This window comes from Kogia breviceps, chromosome 1 (assembly GCF_026419965.1).
Source record: "Kogia breviceps isolate mKogBre1 chromosome 1, mKogBre1 haplotype 1, whole genome shotgun sequence".
Classification (NCBI taxonomy): Eukaryota; Metazoa; Chordata; class Mammalia; order Artiodactyla; family Physeteridae; genus Kogia; species Kogia breviceps.
This window is the reverse complement of record NC_081310.1, coordinates 10,319,811-10,341,942: the sequence shown is the minus strand read 5'-3', so window position 1 is coordinate 10,341,942 and position 22,132 is coordinate 10,319,811.

The window sequence follows — 22,132 nt, the reverse complement described above, 5'->3', positions numbered from 1 at the left end:
TTGTAAATTCAAAACATTGTTTGATAAATGTTAAATATTACTAGGCATCAAATATTAAAATATGGTATAATTAAGAATAATTTATTCACTCATTAATTTATTCACAAAATTTCATAAATCATTATTATGTAACATTTTTCCTGCAATGAGTGTATAGCAGTGGGTAAAAACCTAACTATCCTCAAGAACTTAATAATCTAATTTTCTACATAGCAAGTGCAGAAACATTTTTTATGAAATTAGATTGTGACAATGCTCTAAATGAAACAAACAAGGTAGACTTAGTGGAGATGAGAGACATTTGGAACGATCAAATAATTGTAAAGCTGAAAGACCACAGAAAGACAGAGTAAAATTTTCATATATCTGAATTGTTGAGTAAAAATAGATATGTTTCTGTAACTATTTTTTTCTATAAAAAGTAACTCTAACGCAGAGGATATTAGATACTATTGCCCTATCCCCACCCAATGTGTATGTGTATATATCTATACACACACATACACTCAGTATTGCCTTGTATTTTGTTGTATTACCTTGCACATGGATGTATAGCTTCTTAAGCCTGAAATATATTTGTCTGGAAATTTATTATTGAAAAAATTATGCCAGTATTTATATATTTATCTGACACAAAGTATGTTTTAAATGATAAAGAATTAAATATAGACAATGCCACATTTTTATCCTTCAGTTTTGTTTATATTCCTAATTTTGCATAGAATAGGAATAGAATATATAGGGAGGGTTTCAGTTATTTATTATTATTTTTTGACAACTACATCATAGAGGACAGAACTTCTGCGATGGTGAATAGAGTACCTCTGTAAATCTCTTCTTCCATAAAATGAACAAAAATACTGATGAAATTGTCAACTTATTCAGAATTATGGAAATTAACCAGACTTGCAATCTGAGGATTGCTTATTGAAGAGAAACTGCTGAGCTGCTGAACAGTGGAATTTTATGGCATTTTAACACAGCCCACTCCCATTTCCTCTCTCTCCAGATCTACGACGTCCTTAAATACCAGTAACTTTGCAACCACAGCAGCTATGAAAACTAGCAGCACTGAAGCCAGGTTTTTACTTCCACCAAAAGGCCTATCCCCAGAATACTGCTACTCTTTGGCTTGACTTGCAGTTCTCTGGAGAAGAAACATTTGCAGGGAGTTTTCATCATTTGACCTTACAGGGAGCTTACTCCATGGGGAATCTTCTTTTCCCAAGAATTAGCTAGAAGAAATATCAGCCACAGTTACTCTGCATCACTGCTGGCTGCAATGACAACTGGGGCATGAAAGAGTCCAGTGAAAAACTGAAAAGGAAGCTTTGAGGAGAAGAATGTCCACAAGGGAATTTGAAAGCCCTGACATATTACTAGGAATCCAGAGGCTAAACACATGTGCAGGGCTGTGCACATGAGGAAAGGCATGAAAGAATCCAAATATCTCACATCCGTCTGACCTTAAGGCCCTGTACAAGCAAGAAGACAAAGCTGAGGCAGAGTAGTAAATGGCATGAGCATTGAAACTATGCCTACAAAGAGGAGAGAGAGTTTCTCAAAAAATGGTGGAAAGCTTATTATCCCAATTTATTTTGTGAAATCTTTGGCCAATAATTAGCTAACAACTAAGTCAATAAAGAAGAGATAGTAGTGCAGTGGCTGCACACAACAGGGAATATAGACTTTTCCCTGAAAAAAATAACAGGAATTTCACTAAAGAAATAAAAGAAAAACAAAACAACCGTACAATCAGCTCAAAAGAAAAAAAGTATCTAAAGAAAGATGAGGGAGCAGCATCTAATTTCTGGAGTTGCCATATTATATTATAAAGTGTCAGATTTTTAACAACAACAATAAAATCATGAGATAGGCAAAGATACAGGAACATATAGCCCAAACAGAGAATTAAACAACAAAGCAAAACAAAACTAAATCTGGTCAGTAGAATCTATACCTGATGAGGTCCAATGTTGGACTTACTAGACAAAGACTTTACCCATTATATTTAAATGTATTTAAAGAAAACTACATTTAAAGAATTAGAAAAAAATGTATTACAATGATATTTCACCAAATATACAATGTAAATAAAGAGGTGGAAATTATATATTTAAAAAAATAGAAATTCTAAAGTTCAAAAATATAATATATGAAAAGAAAACTTCACTACAGGGACAAACTGGTAGATTTAGTCTGGCATAAGAAAAAATAGGCCAATTTAAATTTAGTTCAATAGAGATTATTCAATCTGAGGAACAGGGAAAAAAAAGAATGACTAGAGTATCTGAGATCTGTGGGAAATCATCAAGAATGGCAACATATAAATAGAGGTAAGAAGAAAAAGGAGTAGAATACTTGAAGAAATAATGGCCAAAATTTTTCCAAATTTGATGAAAATGATCATTCTACACATCCAAGAAGCTCAAATGAATTCAAAATAGGAAAACAGACATTCATAAATAGATACATCATAATCAAACTGCTGAAAGATGGAGACAAAGAGAAAATCTTGAAAGTTGCAAGAGAAAATCTATTCATCACATACAGGTGATCTTCAGATCTAAGATTAACAGTAAGGTTGACATGATTTTTTAGTAGTTGACCTTGATATTATGATTGATATCTTAAATTAATGCTAATAAATTTGCATTAATACATTAGTATTATTACTTATTAATAAAGAAAGTAAACTGATGATGTCTTGGAGAATGGCTAAAGCAATGATTTTGAGTAGAAAAGAGGGTCAAGTACACAAGTAGTGGGGTTCATTCTATTGAGGATCAAGTGCACCTCATGTATATGAGGAAATAAATTATAGTTCATTAGCAAAGATGTGGATGGATGTATATTTGCAGTGAAAAAAAAACTCTAAGAAATAGTTTTCTGATTCAAGTTTGTTTTTTTTTTTTTTGCACTAATAATGTTCACCAGATGAAAGTGATGAAGGTTTGAGAAGAGAAAGGAATTTTTTAAATTAGTGGGGGCGTTAAAGGTTTAAGGAAAATATGATTTCTGTGCAGAATCACAAGCTCACTTCACATTAGTAACAATGAATTTGAAGTGAAACTGTGATTATATGTATTTTTTTCCCAGCCAGACTCAGCTGCATGAGACTAAGCATAGAGAAAACAGGTAAACTAGCCAACACTGTGGTTTAAATAAGGGAGTATGAAGGAATGAGAAAGAGAAAGGTAGTTGAGAATATTTTGCAATGGGATGATGATTAAGACTGACTTTGGAATTTAAGCTTAGTTTTCTACCCTTTTCAGTTGTTATTATACCACTGTAACCTTGCAGTTTTATCTTAGAATCAATAGCTCGTTACTTTCTGGCAAGTTGCTCTTGAACTATTGTCCAGAAATCTGAGCCCTTGAAACCCCTTTAATTTCTTTGTGGCTCTAAGCCACATTTCTCAAAATGTGAGAAATCATTTAACACATTTTATCACATTTTATCAGTCTTTCACTCATTCATTCATTCACTTACTAATGTAACTTTCCTCTTGGATATTTATTGTTCTCCAATTTGTAAACTTCCTTCTTTGAAAGAGACAGTATCCTATATTCTAAGTACTTGAATATAGCAAATAATATAGACTAAATTAAAAGTGTGTATCTTGGGCTTCCCTGGTGGCGCAGTGGTTGAGAATCCGCCTGCCGATGCAGGGGACGCGGGTTCGTACCCCGGTCCGGGAAGATCCCACATGCCGCGGAGCGGCTGGGCCCGTGAGCCATGGCCGCTGAGCCTGCGCGTCCGGAGCCTGCGCTCCGCAACGGGAGAGGCCACAACAGTGAGAGGCCCGCGTACCACAAAAAAAAAAAAAAAAAAAAAAAAAAGGGTGTATCTTGACTGCAATAAAAGACTCTATCACAGAATGTACATCTCAGAGTGCTGACTGGAAAAAGTTCCATCTGGTAAATTCAAGTAGAGAGGTTCCAAAAGAATCCAAAGGTGTATATTTAGGAGGAAAAGGAAAGTCTTATAAAATGCAAGCAGGGATGGTAGAAGAATACTGTTGATCATAGAAATAAAGAGGGAACAACCAACCCTCTCACTGGGATTTTAGTAACATGTAAGCTTATGAGCCTGAGTAAGGAAATCAGACCCCCATGCAACCAAAGCTGATAGGTGACAGTGCAAAAGTGAAAGAAACTTGTCAATGTAAGCTGATTATTAGGACCTCTACAATAACTTTTCAGAGTCAGTCATTTTAAGACAGGTCAGATTCAATGGATACGTTGTGAACTTTATTCCTTTTTTTTCTTTCTAGATGCCGGTATGATATGACTTATTTGTAGTGATTGAATATTATGCTCTCTGATGATCTGAATGAAAGTTCAGTAGGCATAAAAAGCATTGTTAGTTGCCTCAATGTAAAACTGCCCTCAAACACTTAGAATTTAAATATAGCAGCCCAATCTGCAAGGTAAAATAAATGAGTAGGGCTAGCTCTGTGTATTCCAATAGGTATCTCCACGTTATATGTGATCCTTAGCTGACCTAAAAATCCGAGTTCCCTGTGAACATACAGAAAAACACAAAACAGATGGGGAGCAGAAAGTACAGTATCAAGTTCAGTTACCTAATGATTCATAGTAAGAATATTTAAACAAGACTATTTCCTGACTTGAATTACTTTCTACCTTTATGATTTTTTGCCAATTTTAATTTTTCTAGGAATTAATTTCTTAACAAAACTTTTTCTAAGTAAGCTCACCTTAAAAAAAATTTTAATATGTTTATTTTTAAAGAAAACTTTAATAGTTGTCTTAAATTGGAAAACTAGTAGCACATGCCATAAACAAAGTTGTAAAAATAGATATAAATTAACTAAAAAGTAGTTTTCAAATCTAGGTGGCAAAGCAAAGCTCTCAGCCTGAGGCTCTCTTCATAAAAAAGTAAAATTAGCAAATATTAAAGAGGCATTATGACATGCTAGCACCAAACTGAGAGCTATATCCTTAAAAGAATAAAAGGATTTTAAAAATAAAATTTTTTTAAAAATTGCAAAGTATTTAACTCCTCTTAATACATAGCTAATTACCTTGAGAGTGAACTGAAATATGTTATATATTCTTTAAAACACTGGATTTAGGCATGAGTCAGTATATCCCAAAACATGAACTCTTGTGTTTTTGTTTGTTTGTTTGTTTCTTTTGTGGGCTTCTTGTTTTGTTTAGTCTTGTCAAAAATTTTGAAGCATAATCAGCACAGGATTTTACCTAAAACTCCTGCAGCACCAGAATCATATATTCCACATCCCAATCCCCCCACACACCCCCATTCATTCCCATTTATACATTAGGCAACTGAGGGTAACAGAGATTAAGACACTTGCCCAGGGTCACACAGCTACTGAGTGGTAAAGTGAAGATTTGGCCCCAAGTCTGTCTAATCTCAAAGCCCACGTTAGTACCACCACACCCTGCCATCTTAGGAGCGAGGTGCTGGTTCTATACCATATAGTCTGACTAACTGACCAATCAGAGCTACCTATTTATGATGTGCTGGGGATCCCAAGACATACATAGTCTCGCTTTCAGAGACTCAGATTCCAATTGGTTTGGGAAAAGAAAAATAAATCAGTTGTGGCCATGCAGTATGTTAAGTGCTTGGTGAGAGATAAGTACATGTGCTCAGGGAGCACTTCAGAACATCATCTAGGAGAGGCGAGAAGATGGCGGAAGAGTAAGACGCGGGAATCACCTTCCTCCTCACAGATACACCAGAAATACATCTACACGTGGAACTTGTCCTATAGAACACCCACCGAATGCTGGCAGAAGACCTCAGACCTCCCAAAAGGCAAGACACTCCCCTCGTACCTGGGTAGGGCAAAATAAAAAAGAATAAACAGAGACAAAAGAATAGGGACGGGACATGCACCAGTGGGAGGGAGCCGTGAAGGAGGAAAGGTTCCCACACACTAGAAGCCCCTTTGCGGGCGGAGACTGCGGGTGGTGGAGGGGGAAGCTTCAGAGCCGCGGAGGAGAGCGCAGTAACAGGGGTGCGGAGGGCAAAGCGGAGAGATTCCCGCAGAGGATCGGTGCCGACCGGCACTCACCAGCCCGAGAGGCTTGTCTGCTCGCCCGCCGGGGCGGGTAGGGCCGGGAGCTGAGGCTCCTGCTTCAGTCGGATCACAGGGAAAGGTCTGGAGTTGGCAGAGTGAAAACAGCCTGAAGGGGTTAGTGCACCACGGCTGGCCAGAAGAGAGTCCAGTTGAAGTCTGCAGCTGCTGAAGAGGCAAGAGACCTTTTCTTCCCTCTTTGCCTCCTGGTGCGCGAGGAGAGGGGTTTAAGAGTGCCAGCTCCAGAAACCGGCGCGGAGCTGCCGAAGAGACAAGAGACTTTTTCTTGCCTCTTTGTTTCCGGGAGCGCGAGGAGAGGGGATTAAGAACACCACGTAAAGGAGCTCCAGAGACGGGAGCAAGCCACGGCTGTCAGCATGGACAGTAGAGACGGGTGTGGGACTCTAAGGTTGCTGCTGCCGCCACCAAGAGGCCTGTGTGCGAGCGCAGGTCACTCTCCACACCGCCCCTCCCAGGAGCCTGTGCAGCCCGCCACTGCCGGGGTCCCGGGATCCAGGGACAGCTTCCCCGGGAAAATGCGCGGTGCGCCTCGGGCCGGTGCAACGTCCCGCTGGCCTCTGACGTCACAGGCTCACCCTGCATCCATACCCCTCCCTCCCCGTGGCCTGAGTGAGCCACAGACCACGAATCTGCTGCTCCTTTAACCCTGTCCTGAGCGAAGGGCAGACGCCCTCGGACGACCTACGTGCAGAGGCAGGGCCAAGAACAAAGCTGAACCCCATGAGCTGTGCGAACAAAGAGGAGGGGGGAGTTCTCTCCCAGCAGACTCAAAAGCAGCGGATTACAGCTCCACAGTCAACTTGAAGTGCCCTGAATCTGTGGAAAACCTGAATAGACAGCGAAATATCCCAAGTTGAGGAGAAGGACTTTGGGAGCAAGATATACTATTATTTTCCCCTTTTTTCTTTTTCTGAGTATGTATATGTGTGCTGCTGTGTGAGATTTTGTCTGTATAGCTTTGTTTTCACCATTTGTCCTGGGGTTAGACAGACCCGTTTTTTTTTTTAATAGAAAATTTTCTTCTTAATAATTATTTTTTATTTTAACAACTATATTTTATCCTACTTTATTTTGTCTCCTCCCTTTCTTTCTTCCTTCTCTCCTTTCTTCCCTACTTCCCTCCTTTCTTCCTTCCTTCCTTCCTCTCCTCCTCCCTTCCTTTCTTCCTCCCTCCTTTCCTTCCTTTCTTCCTTCGTTCCTTCCCTACCTCCTTCCTTCCTTTCTTACCTTTCTATTTTTTCTCCCTTTTATTTGGAGCCATGTGGATTAAAGGCTCTTGGCGCTCCAGCCAGGTGTCAAGGCTGTGTCTCTGAGGTGGGAGAACCAACCTCAGGACACTGGTCCACAAGAGACCTCCCAGCTACATGCAATATCAAATGGCGAAAATCTCCCAGAGATCTCCATCTCAACACCAAGACCCAGCTTCACTCAAGGACCAGCAACGAACAGTGCTGGACACACTAGGCTAAACAAAGAGCAAGACAGTTCTACAGCCCCATCCATTAGCACAGAGTCTGCCTGAAATCATAGTAAGGCTACCAACATCCCCAAACACACCACCAGACGTGTACCTGCCCACCAGAAAGACAAGATCCAGCCTCATCCACCAGAACACAGGCACTAGTCCCTCCAACCAGGAAACCTACTCAACCCACTGAACCAACCTCAGCCACTGGGGACAGCCACCAAAAACAACGGGAACTAGGAACCTGCAGCCTGCAAAAAGGAGACCCCAAACACAGTAAGATAAGCAAAATGAGAAGACAGAAAAACATACATCAGATAAAGGAGCAAGATAAAAACACACCAGATCTAACAAATGAAGAGGAAATAGGCAGTCTACCTGAAAAAGAATTCAGAATAATGATAGTAAAGATGATTCAAAATCTTGGAAATAGAATAGACAAATTGCAAGAAACAGTTAACAAGGACCTAGAAGAAATAAAGAGGAAGCAAGCAACAATGAACAACACAATAAATGAAATGAAAAATACTCTAGATGGGATCAACAGCAGAATAACTGAGGCAAAAGGACGGATAAGTGACCTGGAAGATAAAATAGTGGAAATAACTACTGCAGAGCAGAAGAAAGCAAAAAGAATGAAAAGAACTGAGGACAGTCTCAGAGACCTGTGGGACAACATTAAATGCACCAACATTCAAATTATAGGGGTCCCAGAAGAAGAAGAGAAAAAGAAAGGGACTGAGAAAATATTTGAAGAGATTATAGTTGAAAACTTCCCTAATATAGGAAAGGAAACAGTCAATCAAGTCCAGGAAGCACAAACAGTCCCATACAGGATAAACCCAAGGATAAACACGCCAAGACACATAATAATCAAACTGTCAAAAACTAAATACAAGGAAAACATATTAAAAGCAGCAAGGGAAAAACAACAAATAACACACAAGGGAATCCCCATAAGGTTAACATCTGATCTTTCAGCAGAAACTCTACAAGCCAGAAGGGAGCGGCAGGACATACTTAAAGTGATGAAGGAAAAAAACCTACAACCAAGATTACTCTACCCAGCAAGGATCTCATTCAGATTTGATGGAGAAATTAAAACCTTTATAGACAAGCAAAAGCTGAGAGAGTTCAGCACCACCAAACCAGCTTTACAACACATGCTAAAGGAACTTCTCTAAGCAAGAAACACAAGAGAAGGAAAAGACCTACAAGAACAACCTGAAACAATTAAGTAAATGGTAAGAGGAACATACATATCGATAATTACCTTAAATGTAAATGGATTAAATGCTCCCACCAAAAGACACAGACTGGCTGAATGGATACAAAAACAAGACCCATATATACGCTGTCTACAAGAGATTCACTTCTGACCTAGGGACACATACAGACCGATAAGTGAGGGGATGGAAAAACATATTCTATGCAAATGGAAATCAGAAGAAAGCTGGAGTAGCAATTCTCATATCAGACAAAATAGACCTTAAAATAAAAACTATTATAAGAGACAAAGAAGGACACTACATAATGATCAAGGGATCGATCCATGAGGAAGATATAACAATTGTAAATATTTATGCACCCAACAAAGGAGCACCTCAATACATAAGGCAAATACTAACAGCCATAAAACGGCAAATCAACAGTAACACATTCATAGTAGGGGACTTTAACACGCCACTTTCACCAATAGACAGATCATCCAAAATGAAAATAAATAAGGAAACACAAGCTTTAAATGATACATTACACAAGATGGACTTAGTTGATATTTATAGGACATTCCATCCAAAAACAACAGAACACACATTTTTCTCAAGTGCTCATGGAACATTCTCCAGGATAGATCATATATTGGGTCACAAATCTAGCCTTGGCAAATTTAAGAAAATTGAAATCATATCAAGTATCTTTTCCGACCACAACGCTATGAGACTAGATATCAATTACAGGAAAAGGTCTGTAAAAAATACAAACACATGGAGGCTAAATAACACACTACTTAATAACGAAGTGATCACTGAAGAAATCAAAGAGGAAATCAAAAAGTACTTAGAAACAAATAACAATGGAGACATGACGACCCAAAACCTATGGGTTACAGCAAAAGCAGTTCTAAGAGGGAAGTTTATAGCAATACAATCATACTTTAAGAAACAGGAAACATCTCGAATAAACAACCTAACTTTGCACCTACAGCAATTAGAGAAAGAAGAACAAAAATACCCCCAAATTTAGCAGAAGGAAAGAAATCATAAAGATCAGATCAGAAATAAATGATAAAGAAATGAAGGAAACAATAGCAAAGATCAATAAAACTAAAAGCTGGTTCTTTGAGAAGATAAATAAAATTGATAAACCATTAGCCAGACTCATCAAGTAAAAAAGGGAGAAGACTCAAATCAATAGAATTAGAAATGAAAAAGGAGATGTAACAACTGCCACTGCAGAAATACAAAAGATTATTAGAGATTACTACAAGCAACTCTATGCCAATAAAATGGACAACCTGGAAGAAATGGACAAATTCTTAGAAATGCACAAGCTGCCAACAGTGAACCAGGAAGAAATAGAAAACATGAACAGACCAATCACAAGCACTGAAATTGAAACTATGATTAAAAATCTTCCAACAAACAAACGCCCAGGACCAGATGGCTTCACAGGCGAATTCTATCAAACATTTAGAGAAGAGCTAACACCTATCCTTCTCAAACTCTTCCAAAAGATAGCAGAGGGAGGAACACTCCCAAACTCATTCTATGAGGCCACCATCACCCTGACACCAAAACCAGACAAAGACATCACAAAGAAAGAAAACTACAGGCCAATATCACTGATGAACATAGATGCAAAAATCCTCAATAAAATACTAGCAGACAGAATCCAACAGCACATTAAAAGGATCATACACCATGATGAAGTGGCGTTTATTCCAGGAATGCAAGGATTCTTCAATATATGCAAATCAATCAACATGATACACCATATTAACAAACTGAAGGAGAAAAACCATATGATCATCTCAATAGATGCATAGAAAGCCTTTGACAAAATTCAACACCCATTTATGATAAAAACCCTGCAGAAAGTGGGCATAGAGGGAACCTACCTCAACATAATAAAGGCCATATATGACAAACCCACAGCCAGCATTGTTCTCAATGGTGAAAAACTGAAACCATTTCCCCTAAGATCAGGAACAAGACAAGGTTGCCCACTCTCACCATTCTTATTCAACCTAGTTTTGGAAGTTCTAGCCACAGCAATCAGAGAAAAAAAGAAATAAAAGGAATCCAAATAGGAAAAGAAGAAGTAAAGCTGTCACTGTTTGCAGATGACATGATACTATACATAGAGAATCCTAAGGATGCTACCAGAAAACTACTAGATCTAATCAATGAAATTGGTAAAGTAGCAGGATACAAAATCAATGCACAGAAATCTCTGGCATTCTTATACACTGATGATGAAAAATCTGAGAGTGAAATTAAGAAAACACTCCCATTTACCACTGCAACAAAAAGAATAAAATATCTAGGAATAAACCTACCTAAGGAGACAAAAGACTTGTATGCAGAAAACTCTAAGACACTGATGAAAGAAATTAAAGATGATACAAATAGGTGGAGAAATACACCATGTTCTTGGATTGGAAGAATCAACATTGTGAAAATGACTCTACTACCCAAAGCAATCTACAGATTCAATGCTATCCCTATCAAATTACCACTAACATTTTTTACAGAATTATAACAAAAAATTTCACAGTTCGTATGGAAACACAAAAGACCCCGAATAGCCAAAGCAATCTGGAGAATGAAAAATGGAGCTGGAGGAATCAGGCTCCCTAACTTCAGACTATACTACAAGGCTACAGTAATCAAGACAGTATGGTACTGGCACTAAAATAGAAATATAGATCAATGGAACAGGTTAGAAAGCCCAGAGATAAACCCACACACATATGGTCACCTTATCTTTGATAAAGGAGGCAAGAATATACAGTGGAGAAAAGACAGCCTCTTCAAAGTGGTTCTGGGAAAACTGGACAGCTACCTGTAAAAGTATGAAATTAGAACACTCCCTAACACCACACACAAAAATAAACTCAAAATGGGTTAAAGACCTAAATGTAAGGCCAGACACTATCAAATTCTTAAAGGAAAATAGAGGCAGAACACTCTATGACATAAATCACAGCAAGAGCATTTTTGACACACCTCCTAGAGAAATGGAAATAAAAACAAAAATTAACAAATGGGACCTAATGAAACTTAAAGGCCTTTGCACAGCAAAGGATACCATAAACAAGACCAAAAGACAACCCTCCGAATGGGAGAAAATATTTGCCAATGAAGCAACTGACAAAGGATTAATCTCCAAAATTTATAAGCAACTCAGGCAGCTCAATAACAAAAAAACAAACAACCCAATCCAAAAATGGGCAGAAGAACTAAATAGACATTTCTCAAAAGAAGATATACAGATTGCCAACAAACACATGAGAGAATGCTCAACATCATTAATCATTAGAGAAATGCAAATCAAAACTACAATGAGATATCATCTCACACCGGTCAGATTGGCCATCATCAAAAACTCTAGAAACAATAAATGCTGGAGAGGGTGTGGAGAAAAGGGAACACTCTTGCACTGCTGGTGGGAATGTAAATTGATACAGCCACTATGGAGAACATTATGGGAGTTCCTTAAAAAACTACAAATAGAACTACCATATGACCTCACAATCCCATTACTGGGCATATACCCTGAGAAAACCATAATTCAAAAAGTGTCATGTACCAAAATGTTTATTGCAGCTCTATTTACAATAGCCAGGACATGGAAGCAACCTAAGTGTCCATCAACAGATGAATGGATAAAGAAGATGTGGCACATATATACAATGGAATATTACTCAGCCATAAAAAGAAACGAAACTGAGTTATTTGTAATGAGGTGGATAGACCTGGAGTCTGTCATACAGAGTGAAGTAAGTCAGATGGAGAAAAACAAATCCCGTATGCTAACACATGTATATGGAATCTAAGGAAAAAAAATGTCATGAAGAGATTAGTGGTCGGATGGGAATAAAACACAGACCTACTAGAGCATGTACTTGAGGATATGGGGAGGAGGAAGGGAAAGCTGTGACAAAGTGAGAGAGTGGCAGGTACATATACACACTACCAAATGTAAATTAGATAGCTAGTGGGAAGCTGCAGCATAGCACAGGGAGATCACCTCTGTGCTTTGTGACCACCTAGAGGGGTGGGATAGGGAGGGTGGGAGGGAGGGTGATGCAAGAGGGAAGAGATATGGGAACATATGTATATGTATAACTGATTCACTTTGTTGTAAAGGAGAAACTAACACACTATTGTAAAACAGTTATACTCCAATAAAGATGTTAAAAAAAAAAAAAAAAAAGAACATCATCTACCTCCCACCTTGGGAATCAGAGAAAGAGATACATACAGATGTGGTGTCATCAGCAGGTTCATGATAGTGGAAGTCAAATATGTGGGTGCAGATGACATAGCCTGGAGGGTTGGGTGGAGGGGAGAGAGCAGTGCAGAGAGAGGTGGGAGAGGGTCACAGGCAAATGTTAGCTAAGCAGGGTGGGTGGGAAGCAAGGTCTCTATCTTCATGACTTTGCCAAGCTCCTGTTCTGATGAATCCTAAACCAGTTAAATTCTGCCTACAATCATTAAATTATGTAGGAAAGGTACCTGGAATCTAAAGGAGCTCTGCAATAAATGATTTGTTTTATGACTCCAGAAAAATGGGTCGAATTAATCATCTACATGACCCTGGTCCTCTTCCAATGGCCGGCGGATGAGGAAGGTAAATGTGGGCTCTAAGAAGCAAGTGGATCCTGCTGTATAAAAAAATAAATTAAATTAAATTAAAAAAAAAAGAAGCATGTGGACATTCATAGCAGGAGGAAACCATCAAAAAATGGAGTGCTACACTCCGTAATGGTTATATGGGAAAAGAATCTAAAAATGAGTGGGTATATGTCTTTGTATAACAGATTCACTTTGCTGTACACCTGAAACCCACACAACATTGTAAATCAAGTATACCCCAATAAAAATTAAAATATTTTTTCTGCAAAAAATTTAAAAAATAAATAAAAACTAAAATAAAATAAAAGAGGATAAAAGAATAATTAATGACAAAGCACACAAATCCTTTTTTTTTTTCCAAAAAAAGGTGCAGGCAAATTGAATTTTAAAAGTACTCTTTGTATATCAACTATACTTCAATTTTTTAAAAGTACATTTTGATCTGAAAAGTCTTTGTGCATTTAGTAGTCACATAACTGTAAAAAGAATAAAATAAAGCTGGAAACATACATTAAAAAGAAAAAACAAAAAAGAAATGGAGTGGTGACCACACTGGACAAGAAGATGAATACGTGTGTCTAAACAAGGATTGCTCTGTGTCCTCAAGAAAGGATGAGGTCTTGCTGGGAATTCCTCCACAGGGATACGGCATGACTCACAAGCGATACTATAAATGCAAATGTTTGTCTCATCTTTCTTGTATCATTTATGAAAGTATTAACTATAATTATAACTTAATTAGTTAACTAAGTTATAATTATAAGTTATTATAATTTTAATTAGTACATTTTTCAAGTTACAAAACTGACTCCAATAAATGATTTATGTTGAAAAAGAGTTCGAAATACAAAAACATAGAATTGTTACCCTTATGGAGAAATGAGGGAGATGTAAGCTAAAACAATCACAGAACGCACGTTACTTTATCCTCTACTATTACTACTACCAAATTAAGCTTAAATGGGCATTTACAAGGAAACAAAAACAATGTTGTGTTAGTTTTCATAACAATCCCATGAGGTAGTGATATTATTGTCACCACTTTGCCTATCATGAGGAAATGGATGCACATAGAAATTCACTTACTTCTCCAAAGTTTCATGCTAGTATAAAGTTGGTGGATCTAAGGCTTGAATCCAGGCAGTTTAAATCCAATATTCATACTAAAACTACTATGTTTCTTTAGCTCTCTAAGTAGATTGCCCTTGGTGGAGGGGAGATAAATACTAAACTCTCCACTTTCCTTTGCTTTTGCTTTTTTAATTTTTGTGCTTAACTTGTCATTATTCACGAAAAGAATCTCCTTTTATTTATATGTATTCTTTGCTGAATCATGAATAATTCAATCATTTGTATTCTGATGTCATAAGATCTTTACAACTTCTGTTACTCTATTTGTTATGAGTGTGAGGAATTCTTAGATCTTCTTTAATCTTTTGGATGAAAATTAATATACCTTCAAAACACTTTTGAAGAAAGTTGTATTCGTGTTATAGTTTTTCTGTGTTTAGTAATATACTGACATCACAACTGGCATAATTTTATTTCATTTGCTTAATTTACACTTTGAGAACTTTTAAGAATTTCAAGATAAAAAATGCTTTCCAACTGTGTAAGCATTGATTCATTTAACATCAGTCTTCTTTTTAAGAGTCATTCCTATTGAGTTGGCTGCTATCTGGTTTTGAAGCTTACACGTAAGCTGAATGCCTTGGGGCTGCTTCTGTGTCCAGTGTTGAAAACATTCAGAGGAAAACATGCAATGGAAAGCTTTATACAATTTCCAATTAAGATTTCCTGAGCAAATACAGGCATTATGTTTCATCTCAAGCAATATAATGTGATGTTCACTAACACCTGTACCATGTAATAATCTTGCTAGCATCTTCTGCAGACACTGGATTTGACAAATTGGCTATTCATAGCAGAGACAGAAAACTTGGTAACATCTGATAAAATAAAAAATATAGTAGCTCTAGGGCCCAGTAATCTCTGAAAAAGTTCAAAAAGAACCTAGACTTTGTCATAAAAAGACATTACAAATGTACAACTTGATCTAAAAAGATCCTGGAATACTATTGACTTCATGTCTGCCTTTTTTGTGTGATCAATCGTAGTCAATTAAAAAGCGTAACTTTAGTACAGAAATCACAAAGAACATTACGATATTATTAATTGAATAATACTAATATCAATGACATTTGACAAGGCTACTGGTGTATATTGTTTTTGGTTGTTTGTTTCTCAGGGGCATATAAAATAACTCAATAAATTCAGGATAATATTTAGATTTTCTTTTCACATACCATTCTCCATTGTGACCTTTGCTATGACTCTACTTAAATGAGAATGACTTCATTTATATTCTATAATATTATTCTTTAATGTTTAAGACTGCTTAAAATACGTCTCTGATTAACCAGATAGCATAAGAAATAGTAGGAATATATTTAAGACGCTGTTCCCTAAAGGTCAAGAAATAGGTCCCAGTCAAGCTATCAGACAGTAAGTATCATCTGTTATCATAAAGGAATAGGTGATCTTCTAATTAAACACAGCTATGTGTTACCTATTATCTTGAAAGCTTATTTGATAAAGGTCCCTAAAATAACTTGACATTTTCCAAATAAAAGAGCTTTTATAAACATTGATCCCTTGTGAATGTTGTGAAAATACTTAGTGGCATATCACACCAAGTATCACACAAACAAGTTAAAGCAGCATTTTCCTCTTTCATATTTTGAAAAAAATTCTTTAGTTCCCCTTTTCTATTTTCCTTGATCTTTATATTTGTTAAGATGTTCTAGATATAAACTCCAGACAATCAAAGACATTCCTAGAATATATTTGCAGTCCATCTGTTACTCCCATTTACCATGCCATATACATGTATCATCACAAACAATTCCTGGTTTATTAATGAAACTCTTTCATTCTGACAAGTAGTAGGCGTCTTACTCCACAATGTAACTAGGTATGCAAATATGTTCTTGAAAGAAATAGCAGCATTCTCTTATTTGCTTAGTGGTGGCTGTTGAAAACGTTGAACTGAGTCATATATTTCTCTTCCTTTGACATTCATGACCAATAGTATGCATTACAAAACAGTGAATTTGTATTGCCATAGCAATATTTAATCACAGGGTGAGTAGACTTAAGATCCAGAAATAGGTGGAGGTCTTTAAAGTCTTTTGATTTGTGACATTTGTGTCAGGAGGAAATAATTTCTTCCTTTCAAATGTGATTTCATTATCAAGTATTATAAATAAACATCCCTTCAGGCTAATTGGGTGAGAGTTCATTATCTATGAACATGTTAGCCCCCAGATTAGACATTTTTAACACAGATTCTCCTGCACCCTCTCTTGTGGCTAAGATTAGATATCTGTGTTCTCTTGACTTTTTATCTTTGATTATTTTGCTAGCTAACATTTAATAAAATGACTATATTATTGCTAAGAAATTGAAAAACAGCTATTTTCATGTCTTGCTTAATTTGATATTTCTGATTATGTTATAAATATTAACTTCTCCAATAATAAATGTTTAGAATTTTAGAAAATTGTTTGATGCATGAAGTGAAATTAAAGTCTAGACATTTGACTTCAACATTAATATTTAGGGATTGGATCTTCTTAACTGTGAAACTGAATATTTTCATTGCTTTCTGATATTTTGGATGTTTGTGACTCTGACTAAAATTCAGCCACAAAGGTTATTTCCACAGGGGAAAACACTACATATAATTGAAATCTAAAAAGCTATTGTCATAATTTCTTTTTATACTTATTTCTAATTACCTAAATTAGTAATTATCATAACAACCACAAAATGTTCATATATATGATATTAATATATTAGGACTCTATTAACTTAGTCTGACATTTGGTAACAAAAACTACAATACTAAATACAGTGCTAAAATCATACCCTAGGCATAGTTTTTTTCAGTTAAAATGTATGAGGTTCTCTTTTTTTAATCCAGGTAAATAAAAATACATGAAATACTTTAAACATAGAACTGCATAACACACTTGAATGAATAAATGAATGTGATGTTTTAAGAATGGAATTTTAGGATTAATTAACACACACCATTGAAGAGGAAAAATCTGAAGACTGGGTTTCAGTTATTATTATTGCCAATTTTAGAGCTTATTATTGTAAATTATATATTATTGCAATTATTATAGTAATATAAATATAGCATTCTACCTTTTAAAGGAACACTCTAGGACACGAAAATGTAATTAGATTTCTGAAGAGTATCTTGAAGTCATTATATCTAAGGATGTAAACAAAGGTGATAGAATTTATATCTGCTCTGCTATTTTGGACAGTTAGTTTCTATAGGGGATGAGTGGAAGGTCCTTCTAACATGTTAAATAATGCTTTTCACTCAGAGTAAAAGTCAATCAAATGTGTTTATGAGATCTGGAGTCAAATGCCTAATTTCAAATCTTGGCTCTGTCAAGTACCGCTATCACTTTGAGAAATTTATTTAACATCTCTGAAAAAGTTTCCTTAATTGGAAAATGGAGATTAAAAATATTTAATTTACAGGACTGTTATGAGGATTTATGAAATCACACAAAACATCTAGTGCTTAATATATACTATATTCTCAATAAAGAGTTATTATTATTATTATAAATATACCACTCTAAGCAATACATGCTTTGAGGGACTTTGGAAAAAATCTTTGTGTTAGATTCCTACTGCTGCTGTATCAAATTACCACACACAAGGGGTTACAACACATAAATTATCTTTAAGTTTTGTAGGTCAGAAATCTGACATAATTCCATCAGGCTAAAAGCAAGCTGTCATCAGGGCTGAGTTTCTTTGTGGAAGCTCTGCAGTGGAATTTGTTTCCTTGCCTTTTCCAACTAGTGGCCCCTTTCCATCTTCACAGCCCTCAGTGGCTAGTGGAGTCTTTCTCACCTTGCATCACTCTGGCTTTTACTTGGTTTTGCCTACCACTTATACTTTTAAGAATTCTTGTGATTGTACTGAGTCTAATCCAGAGTAATCTCCTTATTTTAAGGTCAGATAATTAGCAAACTTAATCCCATCTGCAACTTTAATTCCCCCTTGACATGTAATGTAACATATTAATAGGTTTTGAGAATTAGAATGTGGAAAATGGGAGGGGGTAATTATTGTACCTACCCCAATCTGTGCAATATATATTTTGTTTAATAAAGAATTAAGTAAGTTAGAGTTTCACAAACTATTTCCAAAAAAAGTGGTTTTGTGTGTGTGTGTGTGTGCAGTTTCTAACAGAGAAAAAAGTTACAAGATATATTTAGTGATTTCCATTAGGAGAGATCATACTTTGGATATAATCTTTCATAATCCTTTAATGTAGATGCTCAAACTCAGCGAGTTCATATCTTTCATTCATTTTACCAACACAGCCTTCATGCTTTAATTTCATACCTCTTACCATTTTACTATAATGTGCCCACAGCTTCCCCCCGAAAATTTAACATGACAAAATAATAAATTGGACTTTTGCTATGCATCACGGTGTTAAAGGAGACCATAAACAAAATGAAAAGACGACCCACAGAATGGGAGAAAATACTTGCAAATGAAGCAACTGACAAGGGATTAATCTCCAAAAAATATACAGACATCTCATGCAGCTCAATATCAAAAAAAAAACAAACAACCTAATCAAAAAATGAGCAAAAGAACATAATAGACATTTCTCCATATAAGACATACAGATGGCCAACAAGCACATGGAAAGATGCTCAACATTGTTAATTATTAGAGAAATGCAAGTCAAAACTACAATGAGGTTTCACCTCACACCAGTCAGAATGACCCTCATGAAAAAGTCTACAAACAATAAATTCCAGAGAGGGTGTAAAGAAAAGGGAACCCTCCTACATTGTTGACGGGAATGTAAATTGGTACAACCACCATGGAGAACAGTGCGGAGGTTCCTTAAAAAACTAAAAACAGAGCTACCATATGATACAGCAATCCCACTCCTGGGCATATATCTGGAGAAAACCATACTTCGAAAAGATACATGCACCCCGATGTTCATTGCAGCATTATTTACAACAGCCAAGACGTGGGAGCAACCTAAATGTCCATCGACAGGGGAATGGATAAAGACGTGGTACGTATACACAATGGCATATTACTTAGCCATGAAAAAGAATGAACTAATGCCATTTGCAGCAACATGGATGGATCTGGAGATTATCATACTAAGTGAAGTAAGTCAGAGAAAGACAAATATATGATATCACTTATATGAGGAATCTAAAAAAATGAAACAAATGAACTTATTTACAAACACAAAAATAGACTCACAGACATAGAAAACAAACTTATGGTTACCAAAGGTGAAAGTTGGAGAGGGGAGAGATAAATTAGGAGTTTGGGATTAACATATATACACTACTATATATAAAACAGATAATCAACAAGGATGTACTGTATAGCACAGGGAACTCTACTCAATATTATGTAATGTAATAATCTATATGGGAAAGGAATCTGAGGAAGAATCAATATATGTATATGTATAACTGAATCACTTTGCTGTACACAAGAAACTAACACAACATTGTAAATCAACTATAATATAAAATAAAAATTAAATTTAAACAAAAGCACAAAATTACAGAAAGAATTCAAATTCACTATTTCAGCACAAGATTTTTGGTAGAGGGAAAGACTTCATTTTGTGAATTAGGGCTCAAATTCAATGCTCTTTCTCTCTATACCTATCAAAATATTACTGAATTACCATGTAGAAGAGAAACTTTAAGGTGCACTTATGCCCCACATTTCAACATCTCTGAATCACAATGCATCTTATAATCATTGAAATGACATACTTTATTTGGGAGTTTAAAAACAGGCTTAGTGGTACATAAAATAATGTTATATCTTATAATTTGTAGCAATTCTGATTTGATAATATGTGGTACATGACCCTTATAAAAATGTGTCCTTACTAATTTGTTGTTTCAAAGTAAGATACTAAGAAAATAGGGAATGTAATTTATACTCTATTATATACCTATTCCATTTGAATGTATGGAATTTTTGCTCTGTTACCTGAATTATTTAACATGGAAAAAATTATGCACTTTACACAGAAGACTTATAGTCTTATAAGTTTTTATCTTTAGTTTGGTATCAAATAATAAATAAAAACTTTAAATATATTTATATGAGTTCCACATTTTCCGAATTAATAAAATAATTATGCTTGTACTCAAGATAAATTTAGTGATCTACGAAAAGCTTTCATTTCCAGATGATTTTCCCAGACTGGTTTTCCACCTGCATGAGCCTCAGGTATTTTTTATTCACATGTATGAGTTCTTGCATGGTTAAGGAAATTATGGACTTTCATTCACTCTGATGAACTTGGTACATTAGTAAGAGTAATGTAAAGTGGTGCAACCACTACAGAAAACAGTATGAAGGTTCCTCAGAAAATTACAAATAGAACTGCCATAGAGTCCAGCAACTCCACTTCTGGGTATTCATCCAAAGAAAACAAAAACACTAACTTGAAAAGATATCTGCACCCCCATGTTCACTGCAGCATCATTTACAATAGTCAAGATATGGGAAAACCTAAATGACCACTGATGGATGAATAATTTTAAAAATCTGACACACACACACACACACACACACACACACACACTGAAATATTATTCAGCCATACAAAAAGAATGAAATTTTGTCACTTGTGACAACATGGACTACCATGGCATTATGCAAAGTGAAATAAGTCAGAGCAATACAAATACTATATGATCTCACTGATATGTGGAATCAAAAAAAAAAAAAAAACACAAACCAATAAAACTGAAAAACACAAGGTCCCAGCTCATAGACAGAGAATAGATTGGTGATTACCAGGATGAGGGGACGGGAGCTGAACAAAATGGATGAAGTTAATAGAAGTTAGAGTAACTGAACGAAGCTAGTTAGTAAGTGATAGAGCAGTAATTAACAGGAAATATGATTCTAAACTTTGTGCCTGTTGTAAGAATATTATTCTGCTCCACAGTATGCACGATTCTGTACACACATACTTGGGAGAGGACCGTTATTACTCCAAGCAAAAACACATTGGTAACAGAATTCACATTCATATTTCTACCTTGCTGCAAGTATTCTCTATAAGCAATAAAGCCATAATTAAGGAATATGCATTGGTTTTATGACATAGATGGTACCTCATTTTCTCCTTCTCTGATTTTTATGATCCATTGGTAAGCTATAATAGCATAACCAATGTAAAAATCAAGACAGTTCTTTTAATGTTTTTCCTATCAATATAATAATTTACTACTTATATCTGTATGCCTTCTAGCACAATAGAAGTGAATTACTACATCTTCTCCAGTGTTTAACATCCAAGAAAAATAGACGTATCCTTGGTTATTTTCCTTCTTGTGTTGTCCCTGAGGTATTTTCTCTTTAGCAAAGTGAATACGAGACGGAATTAAATATGATCAATGTCTCAAGTTTAGAAGTTTCCCCTCTATTTTGTATCACTCAACCAAATACTGGTGAATGCGCATGTGCTTATGCCCTTGTGTACGTATATAGTTATTTGTATCATTTTATTTATTCTGAAGCCTGTTATTAAAATGTCTATTTCATTAACAGTTAAGCTGAAGTATATAAAGGGCTGATGAAATGGTGGACCTCAAGTGT